The following is a 16,789-nucleotide window of genomic DNA, read 5'->3' as shown; positions in this document are numbered from 1 at the left end:
ATAGCTTTGTTCCACGTTAATTTTCCCATAGATTAATTAATTTCATAACGGGTTGATGAAAGTGGCCCATGGACCCAGGAGTACGTTGAGGGTTATCCAGTTCCAGTGGTCTGTTTGGCCAGAGCCTGAGGGCCCTGCAGAGGTACCATTTCGGCAGTACGTCCTCTGCTATTCTCTCGTTCCATTTCAAGAGACCAGCTGTAAAAGCAAGATGGCAATTCCATTTTCATGCCAGTGTATTGTTGGCCTCTCTCCAGATTTCTAGTATTTGGGGCTCAGTTTTGCTGGCTGCTTCATTCCTTGTGTGCCCAGAGCTCCCATTGACTTCATTATGATAAACAGAAAGATGATAAACTTCAATGGTAAACAGAGGGTTCTTCACTTCAGTGGGAATTCTGCATGTATGAAGAGACGTGGTCCAGTGAAATGAACCCATTTCATTATCAAATCAATAAGCATAATAGTGTCTGAAATGCCAAGTCAGTGTCCTGTGACATATGTCTAAGGGAATGTGGACACTAGAGATTTCTCCCTGTGTGGTTTTAACCAAATTATCATCTGATGGTACATACTTGGTTTCTTAAATTTCCTGGTTGGAAACGTAGAGTTGGTTATAGCCTTGTCCAATGAGGATGGACCACCTTTCAGCAGAGGTATACACACAAATCTTCTCTAAGTTGATTTTTTTTTTTCATGTGGAGATGGAATACAGATGAGGCTCATGGAGGCAAGAAATGTATGGAATTTTTCATCTTTGCCATTTTTTCATTGGTTCAAATGGGCTTAGCCAACAATTTGGTATGTATTTCTTCCTAAGCTAGCAATGTAGCCAACTACTATCTTGTGGATGTGCTGCCAAGTTAAGCATTAAGTTCTTTAACAAAGAAAAAAAAAAAAAAACGATTTTATTTATTTATCCATGAGAGACTCATAGAGAGAGAGGCAGAGACATTGGCAGGGGGGAAGGCAGGCTCTCTGTGGGGACCCCAATGTGGGACTCGATCCCAGGACCCTGGGGATCATGACCTGAGCTGAAGGCAGATGCTCAACCACTGAGCCACCAAGGCATCCCAAGTATTAAGTTCTAACAGACAGATTTATTTAGGCATGCACAGTTAGTTGAGTCTAAATTATAGCATGCATTTTTTAACTGTTGTTGATTGTCTGTAAAACAGTATTGTGTTAAAAATGGCAGCATTATCTTGGCTAAAATTACTATTTTATTATACTTTTCAAAAGATATTACCTAAACTGGAGTTTGAAATAAAGAAATAAAGGAACTTAGGTGTAGTAAAGGAGCCATTTCACTAATGGTTATATCTGGTAAATACTGGTTAGTTTGGATTTGTTTTCCCACAGGATTGAATAAATTTGGCTTGCCGTACAATTTTCTTTGGTTTAGATGAAGTTTTATGCCTTCCGGTTAGCATGTCTAGGTAATGAACTGTTCATTTAGATTTTTTGTTGTTGTCGTGAAAGATTTTTTTTTTATTTGTAATTTACTCGATTCTTCTCAAACAAAAGAAACCTGAGAACTTTCTATGTACAAACATGAAAGGGAAAGATCCTTTTTGCTTTAAGTTTCTTGACTTTCTCATTTCTCTCTCTCTCCTTGACCTTTTTGATACTTCTTTTTCTTAGTAGATGTTTCTTAGAGGCTAGTTTCTATTTCTTCTCCCCCCTCCCCCTAGCATTGTTTCATTGTTATCTTCCTCTTTCTGGTAACTTGATTAATCTAAATGTCACTGGAATATTCACTAACAGCCTAAAATTTTCTAGATGCTTTGCAGCTTGGCCTCTGGCATAGATTACATTTTTAGAAAAAAACACTATTTTTACTTTTCTAGTATTTAGCTTCTGAAAACACATCTGAATAGGTTTTAACAAAGCATTTTTCTCAAGAAATGCAAAATGATTTCTCTACAAAACTATTATGTGGCCTAGATTCAAAGGCTTCATTAAAAGCAACGAGACTATAAATAAATAAGTGACTCATAAACAGATATTTTCCATTTTGTATTATATACTTTGTAACCTACAATGAAATGGGAGCAGTAAAATATTGCTGAGTAAATATTAAGAAAGATAACTTGGAAATTTAAGTTTTAAAAATACATATTGGTACAGTTTTCTCAAGAGCAAAGACAGACTGTCACCCCCCTCAACCACTTGACCTATTTTTCAAGAAAAATTTCTTTTAAAAAACCAATGAGGAAAAAAAAAAAAAACATTGGAAGACATATGGTCTTTCCCCTACAGCTAAAAATAAAATAAACTGAAAAAAAATTGAAAAGGAATTAAAATGGTTTGCTACCTCAAATGATTAACATTATCTTCTTTGGTATAATTATTTATGGCATTTCAAAGCACATTTCCATTATTTTATTATATTTTACAATACCAGTACAAAGTAAAAAAAAAAAATAGAGAAAAACCAAAACAACTCTCTTCTGTGCATGAGAGAAAAGGGTATAGTCTGAGGCAGTGAGAGAGAGGTTATTTCATATGAAGCATTATGTTTTGGCAGAACAAATCCATCAAACAAATGACCACCTGGAAAGGTAAGACACAAATAGGGATAATGACTCACTGCGAGTACAACAAAGGGGCTCACACAAATTAATTTTTAAAAAGTCTCCAAGAGATTTGCACAAGTCCTCACTAGACCATTCATTATATCGTTATTGCAGCACTGCTTCTGATAGTGGAAAAAAAAAAATAGAAAACTAAGTGTTCAACATCCACAAAATGATGGAGAAATTTATGGTATGTCCCCTGGAAGAAATGTCATATCACTGTGGTTCTAGAAATTTTAGAGAGCTAGTCATCACGGGGCAGATGCTTCTGCCCTGACCGTTGGAGAAAAGCAGAATGCAAATCATCTGCAGGGGAAGGCTAGTGAAGTAAGTGTTACTGTTTCTGTGTAAGCAAAGCATATGGAAATGCAAAAGAAGACACACTTGAATTTGAATGAGAGTTTGAGGAAAACCTCTCAATAGGCCAACACTTTCACCACTTTAAGGGAATCTGGGGTTCTGAGTGGCCCAAGGGGGCATTGAGGATTGAGGCACCCCAAGAAAGGGTCAAGGTGTTGGAAAATGCGGGGAGGGCTTTGGGGAAATGTAAATAGGCTGACACACACCCAGGAACTGTCCAGAGATGTAGTAGCACAGGCTGGATAGTCAGACTGGTGCCAAACCATAAAAGGCCTTGAATGTTGTCATACCAAGGATTTTTTACTTTATCCTGGAGGCTACAGGGAGCCATTTGGGCTTGTTGAGAAGACAACTGACTTGGTGACTGATGGAAGTAAAAGTGGAGGAGGAGAGCCCTCATCTTTTTTTGGTAGTTTTTAATAAATCCTAAGTCTCCGAGTGCCTTGATTTTTTTTTTTCTCAAAATGGTCCTCATTTTGAGCGTCATCTTTTTGAGCATTCCAAATCCAAATGTAAATTTGATAGAAAAGCACTCACAGAAAGAAATGTGCTATGTGAATATACTGGGCGGCTTAATTTATTTCAAGGTTCCCATTTCTGCTACTTAATAAGCCTTCAGAGTGAGTGAAGACCGTGAGTGTCAACTCTGGGCTCTCCCATGGCACTTCACCCGCTAGAGCCTCAGTTTTGGCATCCATAACTAATTGCAGTTATTATTTTTATTATTTTAAAGATTTGATATATCTGAGAGAGAACTAGAGACAGCATGAGGGGGATGGAGGAGAGAGGCAGAGGGAGAAGCAGACTCCCTGCTGAGCAGGAACCCTGATTCAGGGCTAGATCCCAGGTCTCCTAGATCAGGACCTGAGCTGAAAGCAGCCACTTAATCCATGGAGCCAGCCAGGCTCCCAACCAATCATAGTTATTATTTACTAATGATACAAACACTAAACAGTGCTTGTTCTATGCCAGCACTTTTCCAAGATTTTTGTTCGTTTGCTTCTTTAACAATTATAATTCGATTAATCCTCACAGAACTCTACCATAGTCCTAATTTTATCTCTGTATTAATGATGAAGAAACTGAGGCACGGGGGGCTAAGTAACTAGACAGTTTGCATCAGAGCTGAGGTTCTAATTTGGGCTGTATGGTTCTAGAATCTCTTCTCTCGAGCTCAGCTATAGTCTATGTCCCAATTAGAATAATGATATAATGGTAATGGTCTGATGGCAATATAAAAATAGTGATAGTACAAGAATAGAATGCTAATATTGCCGGAGAACGTTGATTGGTAAGACCATTTGCTGTGCTCTGTAACTTTTCTGACACTGCTATTTATTCTCCCAGTATCTCTGAGAAGTAACTTCTGTGGTTACCTCTGTTTCCTGTGTCTGGGAGCCGAGGGGCTCATGGTCGCACAGACATAGGGTTCAAACCAGGGTGAGTTTCACTGCAAAGCCCATACACTTAACTAGTATACCCCTCTACAAGGAGGAAATTGGGCCAAGTGATCTCTAGACTCATATCCATCTCCTTCTCATCATGATTCTCTGGGAGAAGAGCATTGTAGAAAGGAATTAGGAGCACCTCTGGCCCTAGCTCTTTTTTTTTTTTTAAGATTTTCTTTATTTATGAGAGAGAGAGAGCGAGAGAGAGAGAGAGAGAGAGAATGAGCAGAGCAAAGGGCAGAAGGAGAGGGAGATGACCCTGAGATCATGACCTGAGTTGAAATAAAGGGTCGGACCCTTAACCGACGGAGCCATCCAGGTGCCTCTGGGCCTAGTTCTAGTGACAGTAAGTGAATTTGGTAACCAGAGTGGGCCTTCATAGTCAAATGGGGAAAAATTGATAATTAAAAATTCAGCATTACAAAGCAGAATTTCAATATTGTTTCATGAGAGTTAATGTGAGGAGAATTAATATTATAAAAATCACTATGGTATCTGCCTAGAATCCCACAAGGTTTCTGACAGAAAAGTCACGCAAGGAATGTTTGAAGAATGAACACATATTAAGACAGAAAAGTACTTTCTTCCCACCCACTAGACTTTTCCATATACCTACTCAGTTGGTAGACATTTGTTAGGTTATTAGGTCTGCAACGTCTAGTGGGATTGCACAACCTACTGATATCCAGCCATGTCAAGGGATTAATGTATTCTAAAGAAATGAGATTCCAAGAGGAAAAAAACTATTTTTTTCAGCATTTAGCTCCTTCAGGAAGGCCATGTGCTCCACCCCTCATCTTCTCACCATGGAATAGGCATCAGCAAAGTTAGATTCTTCAGATATGTCAACTATTCCATCTTTAAGAAATGTACTTAGAGAATTGACCTTTAAGAATAGTTTTAAAAATGGTTTTACCAGCCCTTCAAAAGAAGAAGTCCTAAATGATATATTACCCATATGTATGAAGCTGATGTCCTATACTCAAAAAGCAGGCATTTTTTTTGCCTTCTCTAGGGTATAGAGTAATGAAATAATATTGAAAAACTCTTCCCCCAAAGTACACAGCTTTGTACTCCATACATACTATAAAGGTAACTCTATGGAGATGAAGCTGGTTTTGTACAACTCATCATGTACACTTACGTCTGCAAAAAAAGGAAATGTCTTTGAATTTTTTATACAGTGTTCTTTTCAATATTTTATAGTATTTAGTTACAATGAAAAGAAATATTTAACATTAACGGAAATCAGTACGAATTTTGTTTATAAGAGTCTATTAATATACCACTTATGGGGCTAGGGAATAGAGATGTGTTAAAGTGGAAACATAGTAATTAAGTGGCTTCAATGTGACCATACAGTCAAATTGGAATTAAGAATTAAAGCAACAAAGAAATCCATAAAGTCTTTTTTTGTGTATCTGAAAATAACCTGATACATAGAGCATAACATATCTGTTATTAATAAATGCATTTATGCTTCAGTATTTGAACCTCTAATGGCATCTCATGATAGCAATGGTCCCTGGAATCTATTCTCTTGGGCTATCTCAGAGATGAATGCTTACAAAATAAAATTATTCTGACTTCAGTAACTAATAAATTCTGCCCCTCAACTTTCCGTTTTCATGCGATCATTTAAATTCCTTTTTTTTTTTTTTTTTTGCACATTTTCCAGTTCCATTTGCCTTTCTTGAATTGTGGCCACTACAACAATGAGAAGTATTATAGGCACAGATGCACTAGAATTTGTTTTATTCCCATACTCTACAACATGATGCCCACCATGTGTTAGTCCTTTGGCCTGCAAAGGTATCCAAAATACTCCTGATATTAAGAACTGCCATCTCTCCCAGGAAGTTACAATTTTATTGTTATATAACAATAGACACTTTGGTTCCTTCTTATCAAGGCAGCTCAGTGTTGGCTGGTGGTCTCATACCTCAGAATGGAGACGTTCACCTACTGGTGGGTAATTCCAAAGATCTTTGATCAAGTAAACTGGTTCATTGAATTGTCCAAAAAATTTTGCGATCTGCTATCTGGTAGGAGGCATGGAAAGAGTATATGATACCAAAAACTGATTTCTGCACACCCACACGGCTTGTGTTTTGTGATAGAACCTGGGAAGAATTAGAGCTAAAGAATAGCAGGTGGTCATTAACAGAGGTCATGAATAGTAATAGCATCAAAACTTGTTTTTTGAGCATTATCCACATCTTAGCAAATTTTTATCTATCCTCATCATCTATTTATATCATCTATCTTCTTTCTCTATCTTTCTCTATCTTATCTATGCATATGTAAGTGTGATTCTGTAGTCTGATTCTCATAAAAAAACAGATAAACTTGCATATTATTATATACTTTTTAACAGAAGGTGAAATGTGGTTTGGAGATTTAAGTAACGTACTGTTAAATTGCAGGGCTGAGATTTGAAGATTTTCATCCAGGTGTTCTGATTATAAAGCCATACATTTTTTTTTTACTATATCTGAGAGGGCCACATACATTAGACACTGTAGCACAGAAACGGAGTCTTGGTTATTTAAATTAGCAATTACTGATTTGTAGGAGAACAGGATATCACTATAGGTGTCCATATACATGACTCTACATATAACACATCTACAGCTCAATCATAATTACTGTCCATTGGGATTTTGATACGGTTTGTATTGAATCTATAGATTGCTTTGGGTAGTATGGACACTTTAACAATATTAAGTCTTCCAACTCATGAACATAGGATTTCTTTTCATTTTTTTGTGTTTTTACTCCCCAGCTTTATTGCGGTATAATTAACATTTATGTGTCATCTTTAATTTCTTTCATCAATGTTTTATAGTTTTCAGTATAAAAGTAATTTTCAGTATACTAAACTTCTTAAGATTTTTTGTGGGTTTTTTGATGCTATTGTAAATTATTTTCCTAATTTCCTTTGCAGATAGTTCATTGTTAGTAAATAGAAACTCAACTGATTTTCACATGTTGATTTTGCTTATTAAATTTTAACAGCCTTTTTTTTTTTAATGGAATCTTTAGCGTTTTCTATATAGCAGATTGTGTCGTCTGCAAACAGGGACAATTTTACTTCTTCTTTTTCATTTTGGATACTTTTAATTTCTTTTTCTTACTGAATTACTCTAACTCAAACTTCCAGGACTACTTTGAATAGAAGGGGCAAAAATGGACATCCTCATCTTGTCACTGTCTTAGAGAAGTTTGCAGTTTTTCACCATAGACTATGATGTTGGCTATAGACTTCATATATGACCTTTATCAGGACGAGGCAATTCCCTTCTATTCCTACTTTGTTGAGAGTTTTTGTCATGAAAAGGAGTTGAATTTTGTCAAATGCTCTTTTTATATCTATTGAGATAATCACGTGATTTTGATCCTTTACTTTGTTAATATGTATATCCTACTAATTGACTTGCATATATTAAGCCATCTTTTTATTTCAGGGATAAACTCCACTTTATTATGGGGTATAAGCCTTTTAACGTGCTGTTGGATTTGATTTGGAAGTATTTTGTCAAAGGCTTTACCGTCTATATTCATCGGGGTCTCAGCCTGTGGTATTCTTTTCTTGTGTTGCCTTTCTGGCTTTGGTATGAGGGTAATGCTGACCTCATTAAATGAGTTTGGGAGTGTAATCTCTTCTTCAATTTTTTGGAAGAGTTTGAGAAAGATCTGTGTTAACTCTTTAAATGTTTGATAGAATTCACCAATCTCTCTGGTCCTAACCTTTTATTTGCTGGGAGGTTTTGATTACTGGTTCAATCTTCTTACTAGGTACAGGTAGTCTTGGTAGATTGTATATTTCTGGGAATTTATCCAGTTTGGTGGCTTATAATTGCTTATAATTATCTCATAATCTTTTTTATTTCTGTGACATCAGTTGTAATATCTTTTCTCATTTATGATTTTATTTATTTGGGTGTTCTCTTTTTTTAGTCTCACTTAAGGTTTGTCAATATTGCTTATATTTTAAAAAAAAACTCATAGTTTTATTGATTTTTTTCCTATAGTTTCTATATTTTCTATTTTTGTTTCTAATCTTTGTTATTTTCTTCCTTCTGCTAATTTAGGTCTTCGTTTGTCCTTCTTTTTCCAGCTCCTCGTAGTGTAAACTTAGGTAGTATGAAATCTTTCTTCTCTTTTAAAAAAATATTTATTATATTTTTACTGAAATAATTGGATATAACAACAGAATTATTTGATATACACACAGCTTATGAAATGATTCTCAGAATAAGGTCAGCTAACACCCATCATCACACATAGATACAATTTTTTTTTTATTGCTATGAACTTGCCTCTTAGTACTGCTTTTGCTGTACCCCATAAGTTTGGGTATCTTGATTTGGGAGCTAAAAGCCAGTTGCTTTCAATAGAGGTGAAATAGAACACTCTAGGTCACAGCCTTTTCCTTTATTGGGATGCGTCTAGAGGCTGAGTGTATAAATGTCCTTGAACCAAATTTTAGAAACCAGAGTGTGATTCTCAGGAGACCAGAGAATGTTTTTATGGTGATATGAGTCCTAGATGAGGGTTCTTAATATGTTGTGCTTCTATTTCAGTGGATATCTAAACCTTAATTTTGTACATCCTGCATCATCTATGACACAAGTATTACAGAATAGCAATGTGACTTTAACCTTCATGTGTTTATAATATATTAGTGTCATGTGATAAACCCAAAATAGCCATATTAAAATTTCAAGATGCCTTTTGAAATCAGTCTCTTGCATGCAGTTTCCCCTATTATTAACACCTTATATCAACATTTGTTTGAATTAGTTCACTATATCGATGCATTATGAAGTCCATACTGGCTTCAGATTTTCTTAGTTTTTACCTAACTACCTCTTTCTCTTCCAGGACATCTTCAGATACCACATTGCATTTGGTCATCTCGTCTCCTTAGGCCCTCCTCACTGCAACAGCTTCTCAGATTTTTCTTGTTTTTGTTGACTCTTACTGTTTTGAGGAGCTTTGGTCAGGTATCTTGTATAATATTTCTCAACTGGGATTTGATGTTTGTCCTATGATTAGACCAGGGTGATATGTGTTGGGGAGGAAGATTATAGAGGGAAAGTACCATTTTTACCACACCATATCAAGGTTGCCTACTACCAAAATGACTGATCCTGTTAATGTTGACCTTGATTGCCTGGTGCAGGTAGTGTTTGTCAAATTTCTCTACTGTGGAGTTACTTTATCTCTGCCCCCATCCCCACTTTGAGAAGGTTTTTGTTTTGTTTTGTTTTGCTTTTTGTTTTGAGAAGGTATTTTTTTAAAGGAGATCACTATGTCAGTATGCACTTGAGTAGTGAGGAATTATTTTTATTTATTTATTTATTTATGATAGGAACACAGTGAGAGAGAGAGGCAGAGACACAGGCAGAGGGAGAAGCAGGCTCCATGCACCGGGAGCCCGACGTGGGACTCGATCCCGGATCTCCAGGATCGCGCCCTGGGCCAAAGGCAGGCGCCAAACCGCTGCGCCACCCAGGGATCCCGAGTAGTGAGGAATTATCTCTACTTTTTTGAGGGAAGAGTATCTACATAAATTATTTCGAAATCTTTTGTCCTTTCTTTCCTATTTATTTGTATTAATGTGGATGAACAAATACATAACATACAGTTTCATCACAAGCCAATATTACTTTGTTTTATTCCTCATATAGTTCTAGATCTGACGATAGGCAACTCCTTCAGTTGACTCCTATGTCCCTTTGACATACCTGAGCCACTGTGTGTATGTGTGTTTTAGCTCCTCCTTACTTCCTGGCACTGCAAGATATTACACACTCTTCTTGTATATTTCCTGCCTTGGTCCTAGATTCAGCCATCAGTTCAAGGAGTGGTTTTATTTAAGAAAAGTTTTAAAAACTAAGATCTGGGCTGCAGGTGTGCTCTTTACTTTTGGATACTTTCAGCTGACAGAAAGGAAGTATGTGTGCATACTAACCTGAATATATACACATACCTATAAATACACCCATATGTATATGTAACCATCTTTATCTATATTAAGCTAAACATAGATTCATCCTGATGTCTTCAACTTTAATCCTTTGCCACATGCACCATTGTAGCCTTCTTCCCTTGCTTACGTGAAAACTCCCGTGTTAACAGTGAGAAACCAGGCCATCCATTTACTTAATCATTCAGTTCAACATATTTAATTAATTTTTAATCCTATATTTACACAAATATAGATTTGCATTTTTTTGTTATTTTTTGGCATATGTAAAAATTCTGAAAACAAAATCCTGTATGTGTTTAATAATTAGGTCAAAATTTCTGAATGTAAATTTTTGTTAACTACAGCACAACAGTTTTGATTAAAAACTATTTGGTTGTCATGTTCAGATTGAATCATTTTCAGAAGCAGGCTCTGTTGACTTTGGTGTCCTTTGAGCTCCTTTTCAGTATTCTTACCTTTCTCCTGGTAATCCCCTCAACCAGGTACCAATGTGCATCCCATTTCTAAAGACTGTTGATCTGCCATCTATCCGTTCATTTCCATATGGTGTAGTTGATGAGGCCATTAGAGACCATCCTTTCCAATAATTTTAGGATTTAATATGGGTCATGAAAGACCCTAAAGCATTCCAAAATATAAATGATTTGATTCTAAGAATGAAGTTCCAGGGATAGATAATTCTAAGGAGAGAGACTTATCTAATGTTTCTTGAATTATGCCTAGTTACATACATACTTATGTATCAGTCTGAATGATGGCACCTTTCTGTATGTGCCTGACTTATTTTCTTGCCCTAAAATAGGAGCTAGAGAGTCATTTATGGAACTAAAATCTCACTCTAAACTCATGTGTGACTTGGGTATTTTTATTCATTTAGATTTAACCTGAAAAACAACCACTTGACATTGTTTAACAAACATTTCAACAACCATAGGGACGTGTTGTCAGAATCTTAATTAGAGCAATGTTATGGGGCACTTTCACAAAACAACACAAGTAATTACTTAAAACAATCAACATCCAAAAATGCTAACAATGTCTGAGATACAGCATATTAAGAATATGACAATTTTTCCAGATTAATTGAAGTCATTTTTATAAAACTATTTTGTTAAAAATAATATAAGGTAAAAAAAAATATAAGGTATCCTATAGAATTTTACTTTTCAGACTCTGTTGTGGAATGATATACCAAAGAAAAGATTCTGTGGTAGGTACTGCAGAAAACTAACTGCTCTAGAACGGATATGGGAATGAATAAAACAAAAATTAAGTGAATAAAAGTGGAGAAATTATATGTGGGAAAGTTAAGCTGATCAATGTGCAAAAGCAGTCTTTTCTCAAGCAGAAAATATTTATACCTAAAAAAATGTATGAAAAATATCCCTATTCCTAAAAATCTTAAAGTAAGAGGCCTCAAAGAATCAAATTGTGCAAGGACTGACTCCAAATAAACTGGTTCTAAAGTCAGTGGCAAATAAGAAGGCTAAAGGTCAATATTAAAGCAACAAGAAATGTAGGACTTACAACAGATAGAAAGGATCTTGGAAAAGTATTTGTAAAAATATTCATGAGTCAGCTAGCACTTGTTTCATGATGCCAATGGTGCCATATCTCCAGTTTTTAAGTGAGGAGAGACATCCTACCCATGACATCCTTAGTCAAAGAGAGAAACTTGTGAGGTTTCACATTAGCCAACTTTCCACTCACCTAGCTAAGAGCTCATCACACAGGTTTACTTCTAAAATTTTTACTCTTTACTTTCCTTACAATTTTTTTTCAGTCCAGCAGATGACTATTGTTGGTATTTGTTAGGTATTTTGACGTCTCTGGACAGGCCCAACCTTAGGTTGAAATAGAGTAGGTGGGTGCTGAGGTGGATCACACTGTAGTATACAAAAAGTGTGTGTGCACGCATGCATGCACACACGAACACACACACATACACACACACACACACATCATGCCTACTGAACACTGAACTTGTTATTCAAAAGAAAACAGAATGGGAAAAGTAACCAGAAAGGTAATATGACTCCCAATGGAAAGATATAGAAGTGATAAATAGAAAGTTGTTTGTTTGTTTTTTTAGGGCTATTGCTTTTTTCCACCTCTTGATGGTTTAATTATGAAAGCCTAAGTCCTCGGTCTTTAAAGTTTTTTTTAAAGCATCCATTTTTTAATTTTATTTTTTATTTTTTAAAAGATTTTTTTTTTATTTATTCATGAGAGACACACAGAGAGAGGCAGAGACACAGGCAGAGGCAGAAGCAGGCTCCCCACGGGGAGCCTGATGTGAAGACTCGATCCCAGGGCCTGAGGATCCCGACCTGAGCCAAAGGCAGACGCTCAACCACTGAGCCACCCAAGTGCCCCTAAACCATCAGTTTTTTAGGTCTTCCCTGTCATCCATCTGCTCTGCTCTGGTTATCTTGTGCCTATAAAAATAATAAGATCCAGCATGCAGGGATCATGGTAGAATTTCTCATTCTCTGGAACATACTGCTATGTTGGCCTCAAATGAGGTTACTGAGCAATGTGAAACCCTTAAAGCAAAGCAGACAGGAAGACATCATACAATAATGGTGACGATGGACACCACTCCTCTCGTGAACACCTGCAATGTGTCAGGTTCTCTGCTTTAACTTAACAAGCATCATCACATCTAACCTTCAGCATGACCCTATGAAGTTTACTACTTTATTCCTCCACTCCCTCATTCATTTATTCAACACCTACCACCTACCACCAGGCATGTATGAATCAAAGGTATCTAAGACACGATCTCTAATTCTGGCAACTCACAATGTGATCAAAGGTTAAGCATGACAGTGGAAGGTTATACAAGTGAGTATGGGAACATGGGGAGAAGTAGGCCTGGCAAAATCTGGATCTTGAGTGGAGAAAATGCATTTGCTGGGTAGACATGGAGAGCAATCACACCAGGCAAAATGAAAGATATGCCGAGGCACCAAAGCAGAAAGGACTTCTCACTTTGGGGAAAAGGATGATGAGCGCATAAGATATGCAAGGAAAGAAGGTACTGAGGTGGTCAGGGTGGGTTCCTGAAGAATCTGTGTGAGAGCTACAAAACTTGGTTTTGTCTCGACATAATGGAGAGTCCATTAACAATAGTATCCCCCCTGACCACTTATAAGTGGCAATGAGTTATAGGGTTGGCTTTTGAGAACAAAAAGAAGACAATACAAATCAAGTCAATAGACATAAGCCCATCACAGATTTAACCACCTAGTAGAAATACAGAAATACAGATATATATATATGTATATATGTGTGTGTGTGTGTGTATAAAACATGTGTTTTTATGGTTATACATACATGTCTATCTATAAATGTATTTTCATATCTTTTCTCAGTTGTATATATGTCTTTGTTAAAATGTTTTACAGATATATGTTACAATGCACACAAGGTTTTGAGATCTAATTAGCAATATATTGTGGACATCATTTTCGGTCAGTAAATATTTTATTGCAAATTTAATTTTCACTGCTGTGAGCAAGGGAGAGGAAGGAAAGTAGGAGAGCTGTCAGATCCGATTGGGTGGTGGGTGGTGGGAATCAGCAGCTCTGAAGAAGTAGAAGGAAGTTTAGTTTGACATGTCTGCCTCTAAGAGATCCGAGTTCAACTCTGTGTCTGATTTATCTCTTGTAGCAACAGAAATATTCCCTTGCAATAGATACTACTTGTTGTAGTTCCCTATCTACCTGGCCCTTCTTTTTCCTCTTTCCTCCTATTTTTATCAGATTGCTTTTAGTTACCAGGCTATGTCCCTGTCTGGCATGCTCTGAACAATGCCACCTGCCAAGGTGCATTTCACGTCCTGTCATGATTAAGATAACCCTGGCAGAATGATGGTCCCTGCAGCCTTTCTTTTTTAAGATATGCTATGGATCCACTCTGAGTATAAGTGGCATTTAAATGCTCGTCAAAAAAATAATAATCAACATGAGAGCAATTTTTAGGTTAACTGTAAACTTAATAGTCTGAAAGTTAACATTTAAAACTATAATCCTTTGAATCAGGCTATTTTCATGCCATGGGGAAGGATGAATTTGGTGGGATACATTTGGTGAGAGATGTCAGAGAGACCAATTTTCCTCCTAAATCTACTTGTAAGCAGCTATAGCACTGTTGTTGGATGCTTTAAAATACAAAAGGAGACTCTCAAAACCTATTTCAGAAGAGACATATAATTACTATACACAATTTAGAAAATACAGAGAAGGGAAAAATATTCAGCAATTATTAGATTTGGGGTTCCAATTGAAAAGTAATTTTGCATTAAAATAGTCTGGTGAAGCTTGGTAATAATAGTGTCCTGGAAGGAGGATTAAGTTCAAATTGAGCGTCTTCTCTCTCATTGACTATATAATAAGTGGACATCCAAGAGCAAATAATAGGCCTTGCATGCTGTTGCTCGTGGCTCTGGAAATGTTGTTTAGGAACAGGGATTGGTGGTCATTAACAAAAGCATATTTGTTTCTGTATTTGGGCACATCAATCCAATCTAAATGTGAGGAGTTCATTAGCCATTGCCTGCTGTAAAAAGCTGGGAGATTTCTGTGGGAGGAAACAGCATAAATTTCATGGCTCCTTGTTTTATTTTGGAATGTCAATACATTCAGAGAAACATTCAACCTATAGTTTGTGTTTGTGTTATTTCCATGATGGAAAATAATGCTTCTCAAGGAGGGCCAAAACAGATTTAGTAATATATAATATTAAAATTCTAGGTTTCTGATTTTTTTATAATTCTGTCTTGACCCAAGTGTGAATAATGTTCTAAACAGATGCTAATTGATAGACATAAATTCAAGTTTGTAGTTAATAGAAAATGATGAGTCAAAACTATTCAGAAACTGGGATCCCTGGGTGGCTCGGTGGTTTAGCGCCTGCCTTTGGCCCAGGGCGTGAACCTGGAGTCCCGGTATCGAGTCCCACGTCAGGCTTCTGGCATGGAGCCTGCTTCTCCCTCTGCCTGTGTCTCTGCCTCTCTCTCTCTCTCTCTGTCTATCGTGAATAAATAAATAAAATCTTAAAAAAATATTCAGAAACTGAATGCTTCCATGGATTTACAAACACTTTGTCTCTTAGCAAACTTGGGAATTGACTTAACTTATTGCAAAACTGTACTATTATTTCTTAAACTGAATAGAATTTTTAAGAAGAGAAAGGCACAGGATCTTCCAAAGGGGAAAAAAAAAAGCCAGTGGTAGACGTTGAAGGGTTGTCAGCCTAAGTTGAAAACTTAAAGGAGGGCAGCCCTGGTTGCTCAGCGGTTTAGCCCCGCCTTCAGTCTGGGGTGTGGTCTTGGAGACCCCAGATCGAGTCCCACGTGGGGCTCCCTGCTTGGAGCCTGCTTCTCCCTCAGCCTGTGTCTCTGCCTCTCTCTCTCTCTCTCTCTCTCTCTCTCTCTCTCTCTGTGTCTCTCATGAATAAATAAATAAAATCTTAAAAAAAAAAACTTAAAGGAGAAAATTGTTGAAAAAAAGTGTTATTACCTAGAAATCATGAGATATCAAATATTAACTGATACTTTCCTCCAATATAAATATTTTTCTTATGAAGTGAAATAATTGATAATAAGAGAAAGCATTCGCTATTACTATTCCCACTAATGGATGTTAAAATGCATACTTTGGTTTTCATTTATGTATAAAACTGTGACCAGTTAAGACCATAAATAGACTCTTTGGCCATGGGGCAAGGAAGGAGGAGGGGAACAAAGGACATATGCAATCAAAAGGAACTTGATTCTATGATTGTCCTAGAGGGAGGGTCAACCTCAACTTGAAAACATGGGGTTTTAATACAAGGATGGTCTTTATGTAACGATGGTTTCTTTTTTTTGCTTGGGATAATTGGAGAGTAAAGAGATACCATATATATTCCATATGTTATTCATTACGCTGCAGCAAAGATTCCAATCACGATTATTTTGTGAGTCAAGATTTCTACCAAGTGTAAGTTACAGTCTCTAAGTGTACAATCCCCAAACTCATCTGTATTCCCAGGTACCATAGAGGGTGCGATAATGAATCTCCTACAGACCAATTATCTGCAGATGCACAGTTCCTACTTGTTCATATATGTTTGGCATAGGAATTCTAAAATTTGCTGACCACCTGTTGCTGGTGGTGTTTTCTGTGGTGTCCAAATAAACTTGTAGGAGATGATTAGGTCATTAGTTACATGTTAGAGTTTGGCACTTTAACTTCAGGCTAGATGTCTCACATAAGAAACTCTGATTAAGGGCAGCCTGGGTGGCTCAGCAGTTTAGCGCCACCATCAGCCCAGGGCCTGATCCTGGAGACCCGGGATCAAGTCCCATGTCAGGCTCCCTGCATGGAGCCTGCTCCTCCCTCTGCCTGTGCCTCTGCTGT

Source organism: Vulpes vulpes, chromosome 13 (genome assembly GCF_048418805.1).
Source record: "Vulpes vulpes isolate BD-2025 chromosome 13, VulVul3, whole genome shotgun sequence".
Taxonomy (NCBI): domain Eukaryota; kingdom Metazoa; phylum Chordata; class Mammalia; order Carnivora; family Canidae; genus Vulpes; species Vulpes vulpes.
This window is presented reverse-complemented; position numbering follows the sequence as displayed.